Raw genomic sequence first — 10,055 nt, forward strand, 5'->3', positions numbered from 1 at the left:
GAGAATACCCATCTCCTGACCGGAATTTTAAGTCCTGTCTCCCTCGTAGTGCTGCACACAGCTGATTTATGGAAACCTGAACACTTCTCTGCATATTTCTTCTGTTCAGCCAAGTGACCAGGTTTACCCTTCCTATGCCATTAGCGTTATTAACACCTGGGCAACCGATCATTGCAAATGGGCCATTTCTGTGATGAACGGAAACCTCTCCCGCCACTTCTCTGGGGCCTCGCTGCCCCCGGCCTCCTCTTTCTGCATTTTGTGCCAGGGCCCAGGACTGCCCCCCACTTCGCCCTAGCACCTGCTGATGGGCTCCTCGGGGCTCTGGGAGGAAATCCCTCACCCCAGCAGGCGCCTAGGGCTTTCTAGTTCCAACACCACTTTTTTTTTTTTTTTTAATCCTTCAGAGAATGTTCCAGATGGAGGACAATGCCCCCATTGACCAAGGAAATAAACTGAGACTCAGAGAGGGCAAGAGACTGGCCTAAGCACCCACAGAGCGTTCACACCAGAGCTGGGAACCAAATTCAGAGCCCCCGGGGATACTCCAAGTGTGGTCCTCGGCAGCAGGACCCGGGAGCCAGGCAGAAAGGCAGACCCTCAAGGCTCCATCCTGGAACTTCAGATCCAGAATTCGTCCGACCCCCAGGGGCTCAGAGGACACAGTTGGTTTCAGGAGTACTGGCTTGGAACACACCCAGATCCTGAGCTATCGATCCCTTTCGCACTGCAGGAAAACCTCACCGTGTTGAGTCTTCTTTGCTCAGAAGCAGCAGGGTCTCCGATTCCACAGTCAAGCTGACTAAGGGAAGATGAAGCCACCAGCCGAGCCTGTGTCCACATCCTTCTCCATGTAATACGCCAACCTACGCTGTGTCTCTGTCCCCATCCCCAGGCTGTGAGTAACTTGAAACCAGGGACTGTGTGACCTGACGTTGGGCACTCAACCTCTCTGAGGTTCGCTGTGAACAGAAGGGCTACAATCAGATCTACCCGCGCGGGTTCATTGTCGGACCCTAGTTGACATAATCGTGGTATAGTTAGAGTAACAATGACCTCTTACATTTTTTTAAAAACAAGGACTAACTTCACAGCCTACATGGACAGAGACACAATGTATGACTTTCCAGAATGTACTTAAAGATATCCATGTTTCCACCAGCTGGAAAATTATAGGGCTTGCGAAGATAAGAATGTGTTTGGCGCGTAGTAGGGGGTCAAGGCTTAATCAGGAATAATTTGGTGATCTGTTTAAAGGGAAACGCACTGTCCGCAATGAAAAGATAAACAAGATGTGGTAGGTCCATTCAGCGGGGTTTTTCGACCCAGCCATAAAAAGGAAGGAGGGACTGACACCTGCTAAGACACAGGGGAACCCCAAAAACATGACACTGAGGGAAAGAAGCCAGTCACAAGAAAACTACGTAGTCTGGCTCCCTGCTCATTGTGGAGCCTGCTTCTCTCTGCTCCCACTGGCCCCACCCCCCAAAATAAATAAACAAATAAATAAAAATACTTTAAAATAAATAAATAAATAATAAAATAAAGTAATAAATAAATAAAAATACTTTTTAAAAAACCCCATCTATCGTCTGATCTTCTCTATCTATAAGAAATGTCTAGAACAGGCACACCCATAGAGACAGGTTGGGGGTTGGGGGGGTGGATGGGGATGGGGAGGGGCTGCTTAATGGGCCCAGAATTTCCTATTCGGGTGATGGAAATGTCTTGCCACTGGATAAAGGAGGTTAAGCCACGTTATGAATGCCCTAAACGCCTCGCCATGGTTCACGTTCACGCGATTAATTTTACGTTGTGTTTCACCCTGTTTTTTAAAAATAAAAAAATAAATGCAGTTTCATTATGTTTGGGACCTCCAGGACACCCAAGCCTTACAAAAAAGTCCATTCTCTGCTGCTGCATGAGGAGTCTTTGAAGCCTCTGTGGGAGCCAGCCGGGGGAGCTCAGGTTCCAATGTCCCTCTTGGCGGACCTTGCTGGAAGGAGTTTGCTTCATGCAATTTTTGCGGGGGGCGGGGGTCCTGAAATCAGATCGACATCCAGGGACGTCTGGAGGAACAGGGCATTTTTACAGGAGCCTGATACACAGCAGGAAGTCACTCTTTGGGGCACCTTTTCCGCTCCTCTGACTGTCTTAGGGCCGGTCTCTGTTGGGTGCTAGTGGGTCTTAAACACCCGTCTCCAGCTGGCTTATCAAACGCACTGCAGACAGGCTCGGAGACTTGGCCCAGCAGAAGCCAGCGACAAGGCCCAGGCATCGTTTTGTTTCTGCTTTTATTTATTGTTATGTTTATTACCTAATTCTGGGAAGTGATACTGTTTCTCCACTTAGAGCGATGATAACGTTTTCTTTCTAAAAGGCGTTTAAGGTTTCAAGAAACGTATGAACTGCGTTAACAGTAAAGATGATGCATGGATCTGAACAGCCTGAGTTGGTAACAGGAACTCAGGGACCGTGTTTCTGGAATGTGCGCGAGGCAGGATCACTGACCCCGGCCTGGCCCACTCCAGGTCACCAGAGACTTCTCTGTGGCCAACGTGTAGCCCCATGGGATTCTCCTGTGTGGGGCTAACTAGGTAACTCACCCTCTCTGGGCCTCAGCCTCCTTATTGGGAAAATGGGCCTGGGAGGTGGACCAAAGAGCCTATAACGAAGTTGTACAGACAGACATCCACCTGACTTCTTGAACTTTCTTTTCCTTTCTCTTCTTTCTTTCTTTCTCTCTTTCTTTCTTTCTTTCTTTCTTTCTTTCCTTCTTTCTGCAAATATCTGTTGAATGCCTAATATGCACTGGGCATTCTTCCGAGCTCTGGGTTCCAGATGTGAATACAACAGGTTCCATCCCAGTCCTCGTGGAACTCATATTCTACTGGGAGAGACAAGAGCCAAGGGAGAAGAGTCATCATTGCAAAGAGCAGTGGAAAGAGAAGGCAGGGGAGCCTGGGTGGCTCAGTGGGTTAAGCCTCTGTCTTCAACTCAGGTCATGATTCCAGGGTCCTGGGATCGAAGCCACATTGGGCTCTCTGCTCAGTGGAGAGCCTGCTTCCCCCTCTCTCTGCCTGACTCTCTGCCTACTTGTGATCTCTGTCTCCCTTTCAAATAAATAAATAAAAATCTTAAAAAAAAAAAAAAAAGAAAGAAAGAAAGAAAGAAAAGAAAAGAAAAGAAAAAAGAAAGAGAAGGGAATTAGATCAAGAGGGCCGGGGTGCTGGGAGAGGCGCCTGGCCGGGCCAAGATCAGGCAAGAGGGGTACTGCCTTGCCCGCAAAATGTAAGTGGCGGGACAGGAGAGACGTGTACCAAAAACTCAGTTATCAAGGTAAGTCATGTTTTCATATAATATTTTGAAAAGTCAAAATTAATGCACAATAGCCTATAATGAGCAAAACAGCAACCTTTTCAATCAAGACAGGATCTGACAGGCCTGGGATTCGGTGCAGTGAGACACCCAAGACCAAGTGAGATCCCATCGTTATTTAAAATGTCACTATTTTATTCATCACAAATTTCTTCCGCATAAATTTTAATTGGAAAAATGTCTTATTACAATATATTTATCTCGATTGCTGAGTTTGGAGCACCCCTTGCTTTTGGATCCCCAGGTGAGTGCCTTGCTTGCCTAAACCTAGATTCAGCCCTGCAAGGCCAGAGGGCCCGGAGGGCCCCCTCTGAGGTAAGACCTGCAGGAGGAGAAGTGCTCACTTACTGTGATCTGGGGGAAGAGTGTGACAGGCAAAGGGAACAGCACTGACAATGGCCCTGAGGCAAGGTCAATCTTGGTGAATTCCAGGAAGAGGAGGAGCCTGGCATGGCTGCCGTTGGAGGAGTGAGAAGAGGAGGGACTGGGGTCTGAAAGGTCAGCAGAGGTCAGATGATGCAGGGTTCTGTAGGCCAAGGTGAGGGATGGGCCCTCTATCCTAAATGCACTGGGGACATAGGATTTAAACAGGGTGAGGGAAAGATCTGACTTAGGCTTGTTCAAGACCAAACAGATCAGTGTGGCGGGTGGGGGAGGGCAGCCTCAAGACCAGGCAGGGTGAACCACTGGTGTCTTTTATTCCTTGTTTTGCAGGAGGGGAAACTGAGGCCCAGAGAGGTGAATTCACCTGCTCAGGGTCCCACCTAGTAAGAAGTCAAGGTGAAGTTTGAACCTGGGTCTTCCAAGACTCAGCCTGCTCCACACTCCGGTCACCTTACAGAAGAAAGGACTACTTCACGTAACCTCAAATGAGCCTCAGTTTCCCTCATCTGTAACATGGGACAGATTGTAATTCCCACTTCCTAGGCATGACAAGGCAAGGAAAGTACATAAGCCAAGCCCAGGCTAAAGCCCTTGCTACCTCCTACCTTAAAAGGAAGATAAAAGGCCTTTTCCCACCCACTTCTCTCTCTGCTGGTCCTTCCTAAATGGAGAAACTTTGGTATTTGTTCTTCAAACATTTATTTTATTCCTTGGGGTGGTTTTTTCTCTTTCTTTCTTTTTTTTGGGGGGGGGGTGGGGGAAGAGGAAGGATTGGTGAAGGTAATCAGTTTTCGGACTTAAGATAAAAAATCGCAGCAAAGGGTCGGCTTGACTCTTTATAATTAATGGGGCGGCTTGTAATAGGATTCTCCTGCCTGTGGCGCTCCCAGGAAACACCTTTTTACATAAGATATTGCCCACGCTGGAGTGGCAGCGAGGTGATTTATGGGGTTCCTTGCTCCAGAAAACCTCTCCTGGGGTTGCCTGGCCAGTGGAATTTATCAGGGAGTTTGGAAGCAATGAGAGAAACCAGCCCATGACATTTTTGGTGGAGTTTAAAAAGCACAAACACTGGAGAAGGGAGAGGCCGATGGGACCGGGAGAGGGAGGGAGGCTCGGTTGAAGGTGGGTTCTCCACAAGCCAGAGCCTAAGCCAGGGATTCCTGGGGCCCAACTTCTGGAGGGAGGGTTTGGTATGGGAGGGCAGTGGGGGTGGACAGGGGGAGGCGAGGGCTCTGGGGGGAGTCTGGCCTCAGCCTGATCCAAACTACCACCAGCTGGGATCCCTACTCCATGGATGGCACCACCCACCGAGGCGCTCCCCTTGGAGCTTGCAAGGGGGTCTGCCTTTTCTATCCCTCCATCCATCGGTCATCGGTTATGGACTACCCCAGGAAGGCGTGACCTCTCATGCATCTCTGGACACAGCCGTTCCCATGGGCTATTCTTGGAGAAGGGTGGGAGCAGCTATGGGCTGTTAACAGCCACACCCCCAGTAGCTGGGGAGCCCACCTGATAAAGGGGTTGGAGTGAGGGGTTGGAGCACCATTAGTGTCCATTGCAGAGACAAAGGTGTGTCTGGACAGGAGTTGGAACTCTAAGTTGCAGATGGGGCTGAGGGATACAGGCAGGGGCATGGGTCTGATGCTCCACTGTTCCAGTTCGAGGGCTCTCCTCATGCTCAGAGTAAAAACCATAGTCCTGACCACAGCCTACAAGACCCTCCATGATCCAATGTCCTGTTCCCTTCCCTAAACACACACACACACACACTCTCTCTCTCTCTCTCTCTCTTTACCTCTCTGTCTTCTACCATCTTCTGCCATTCTCTCCCTTAGCCACTCCCCTGCAGTTACACTGGCCTCCTCACATGTCCCTACCTCAGGACCTTTGCACATGCTGTCCCCACTGCCCCATGTGGCTTGTTTCTTCATTTCCTTCAGACCTCACTCAGATTTCACCTTTTCTAAGAGGCCTACTTGCCATCCTACCTCAGCCTACCAATAGCTTAAGAGAGAGACCCACAAGACCCATCTCACAACCAAATGCAATGTGAACCCTTTGGACCCTGATTCCAACAAACCAACAAGACATTTTCAAGACCATCTGGGAAAAGCCGAATACAGCCTGAGTAATGGAGAACCCTAGGGAATGATTCGTTCATTGTGATTGATGCGATAATGGAGTGATGTTTACATTAAATTTTTTTTTTCCTGATCTGTTAGGGACCATACTGACAGACTTTATGAGTGAGGCTACATGATGCCTGGGATTGTTTTGGCATACTTTAATGAAACAAAATAGCCCCCCACCTCTTCCCAGGCATTCTGTCTCCCTGTGTCCTGCCCCATCCTTCCAGACAGTATCTATCAGCCTCTGATAGGTCATATTTTTAATTGGGGATTTGTTATTGTCTGTCCCTCTCTGCCAGGATGTAAGCCCCCTGAGGCCAGGATGTTTGCCACATTCCCAGCACCTACAAAAATGTCCAATGCAGAGTAGTTGCTTAATAAATATTTGCTAAATGAATTATTGGATGGATGGATGGATGGATGGGACCACTGGCTCTTCTCACATGCTCCCTCCTTTTGGATCTCCCTTCTCAGCCACCCTCCCAGATGGCCACCAACCCTGGGGGCCCACTCACCACTAAATCAGTCACCAGGTTGTGTTGATTCCACGTTCTCAATATTTCTCCAGACTCCTCTCCTCTTCTCCAAAGCAAACCACATGGTCAGACCAGATGGTCAAAGCCTCCAGGGTCTTGCCCAGCATCACCCAGCCAAGCAGAGGTGAGTCTGCAGTTTGGCATCTGAGCTCTAACCCCAGGGCAGACAGACTTCAGTCCCGCCAGGGTCCCTCCCAACCCCTCATCCCAGCTGCCCAACTGCTAGTGAAGACTGCTAATTGCCCTTTGGTCCCAATTCTCCTCTTTTAGAAACCGGACCCTGAGCTTCAGTAGGCTGAGGGCCTCCTGGGCTACAGACTACATTTCCCATACTCCTTTGCAGCAAGGTGAGCCATGTGATTCAGTTCTGGCCAGTGGGCTGTGAGCAGGTGCAAAGCGTGCCACATCCAGGTGATGCCCTTAGACAGGAAACTTCTTGCCCTCTACTTTCTTCTTCCCCCACTGCAGCCTCGGTGATTATGGACCATTTTAGACCATGCGGATGAGGACGGTATTTGGGGGGATGGCGGAACAATAAGATAGAACAAACCTGGGTCCCTGTAAAACCCAGTGGGACAGAACTGCCTACCTTCTCGGAACTAGTGTTCCAGTTTGGGGGTCTTTTCATTATAGCAACTTAATCTCTATGCTTACGCATTTATTCTGTATGTCGAAGACTTCATTTATTCTTCGTTTCCTGTTGAAGAACCTCTGGTCTTAGCTGGGCGTTTGGCTGCCTGTTATAAAGACTACATTTCCCAGCCTCCCTTGCAGCTAACTATGGCATGTGACTAAGTTCTGACCAATGAGCTATGAGTGGGAATAGCATGTATCAATTATAGGGAGTGTCCTTAAAAAGAAGAAATGTGTCTTTCTTCATCCTTTCCTCCTTCCTGCTGCCTGGAGTGAGGATATAATGGCTGGCCCCTCAGCACCCATATGGGACTATGAGGTGACCTTGGGAATGGAATTATTTCACAGCTGAGCAACCAAAAGCAAAGGAGCTTGGGTCTTTGGTATCAATGAGACACTACTACAATAGCCCTAGGCAACCTAACCACAGGCTTTTAAGTGAAAGAGAAATAAACCTCTATTTTGGCTTAAGCCACTTATTTTGTCTTTTCTGAATTACAAAGCTAAACGTAATCCTGATATATTCACATGCATTAGTTCATTCTGAAACAAAGCGTAAACACAAAATAATGGAACTGGGTGTGCAGGTCTGGGATGGATCCTCTGTACCCCTCTGCGTGGGCCACCAAGAGGCCAGACTGCCCCCCAGAAAACTCTGGAGGGGCTGGACGTAGAGATTAGGAATGAGTGGGCTTTACACCCTCGTGAGAGCAAAGAGCCCTACCAGGCCACCGCAAAGAGCCTTGGGTCCTCACCCCTGGTGTCGGGGCATGAGTAGATGCCCCTCTCTAAGCCTCATCCACTTCCTCACCGGCAGCTAACAGTCTTGTCAGGCCTCCCAGGAAGATGGGCTTGAGGCTCTGAGTCAGAGCGATGCTGGCCCCAGGCCCCAAGTGTGCATGGAAAATTAGGCAACTGTCTTCTCTGACTTACACCCACCCCAACCTCCACTCATACCAGCTACTTCCAAAAGCGGCTCCTACGCACTGATTTGAAACACCCTCCCAGCTTCATAAAACTCTATCCCCCCCAATCATTAATATCACATTGGAGTATACTTTGTTCTCCCCATAAGGCAAGCGGCATGAACCCTTGTGCCTGAGACCAAGAAGGGAAAGTGCACCCCTAGACAGGCAGAGAATGAAAAACAAACCGCCCAGGTTGGCCTCATTTTTGTGGAGGGCCAAGCCCAGATTGGGCTCAAACCTAGGCAGCTCAAAGCAAGTGAATACAATTCAGGAGACCTGTATGAACTGTGCGGGCCATCGATCGGGGTGCTTCCTGTTGCAAGAGACAGAAGTCGTGGGCTGAAGCATAAAGGACAAGGCCCCGGCTTGCATCAATAAACAGTCCATGCATGTCTCCTGATTCCCTCTTGAAGTTCTGACAGTCTATTTGAGCAGCGTGGCCCTTGGTCCCACCCTTGAACCAATTGCTGTGGCTCGGGGAGATAAGACCCTCACACTGGGTCAGGCTGGGGTCACATGCTCCTCCTCCCGATTCAGAGCAGTCACTTTCTTGCAGGACTTGTCAGAAACTTTACATGAATATGAGAGAAAAGAGCGCATATGGTGTTTCCCAAATTGCTTTGATTCTGAGCTAAACAATCGGGAGATCTGTTACACTGCGCTCGAGCAGTGGCTGCCTCCTTTCCATGGAGCAGAAGCTCTCAGTTTGCTCCAGTCCCTACCATTCCCAAAAGTCTAGCTCCTTCCCTGCCTCCCTGCCTCTCTGCAGACACCTAAGTTTGATATGGGGCTAGCGATGAGATGTTAAGTCCCAAATGCACAAATGGGAAGCATTACACACTTGGAGGGAAATCAGATAACCCTCACTCAATGGCACTATTCCCTCATAAATACACGAGTGTGTGCACTCTCCCACAGGCACACACGTGGACACAAACATGCGTGCATGCAGGGTCGTGAGCACACGGGTGCACACACAACCACACACAGACGACTAGGGACACAAAGCCTCAGCCGTCACGTCCCCAACGAGAGGGTCCCAAACAACCTGCCACTCCACAGGTACGGGGCCCCATGTCCTGCCTTGCGCAGGTCCTGCCCAGGCTGGGGAAGGGGGAGCAGCCGTGGCATGACCCTGGGCCCCCTCCTCACATCCCACCTTGTCTGGATTCCCAGGCTTGAGGCTGGAGTAAAGGACTAGATGGAGGAGAGGTCTCGGGAGGCAGGGTGCTGGAATCAGCCCGGTGAGGGGACAGAGGAAAGCCGCAGGGAGCCCACGGGGTCCTCCAACCCAGGACAGGGGCCCCAGCAGGGAGAGGGGGAGGCTGGGCGTGTCCAGACAGGTACACACAGCTGGCGGCCCAGGCTGCCAAGCTCTCCGCACAGCCCTGGACAAACACAGAGACGCTCCTGCTCCCAAGACCCTCGGCTAGGCTTCCCGATCCCCCCTCGGAGCGGTGTGAGAGGGCAGAGACAGAAAGTGAGGGTCCCTGTGCCCATACCCCGACCTGCGAGACCAGGTCATGTCATCTTTGCATGGTATCCACAGCCTCGGCTTCCACCACCCATGTCCTTGCCCTCTCCCTGTGCCCCCATCCTGCCCTTGGCAATCCTGGGGTGTCAGCCAGGGAGGACTACAGTAAGATCATTGGCAGGTGTTATCTGAATGGGGTCAACAGGGCCCTCGGCTTCTTATCTCTGGCCCGCTGAGACCAGAAAGGGAACAAACAGCAGCTGACGAGTCTCCCAGGAGTGTGGCCGAGGGCAGAGGCCCAACTGGGAGACAGAACACCTGGGACTGAGGTGAGCTCTGCCACTCACTGGAAGAAGCGCTCAGTTGTTCTGTGCCTCAGTTTCCTCATTTGCAAAAATGACCATTACAGTAACAACCACGTGGGTGATTGCAGGGGATTAAACGAAATGACTGCTAAGGCCCATTTGCACGTGGCAGGAACTCAAGCCATGGATACATTCTGGCTCTTTCCCACCCCTGTGGCTGGGGAGAAGCGCTCAGGACATAGTAA

Source organism: Mustela lutreola, chromosome 11 (genome assembly GCF_030435805.1).
Source record: "Mustela lutreola isolate mMusLut2 chromosome 11, mMusLut2.pri, whole genome shotgun sequence".
In the NCBI taxonomy this organism is placed as follows: domain Eukaryota; kingdom Metazoa; phylum Chordata; class Mammalia; order Carnivora; family Mustelidae; genus Mustela; species Mustela lutreola.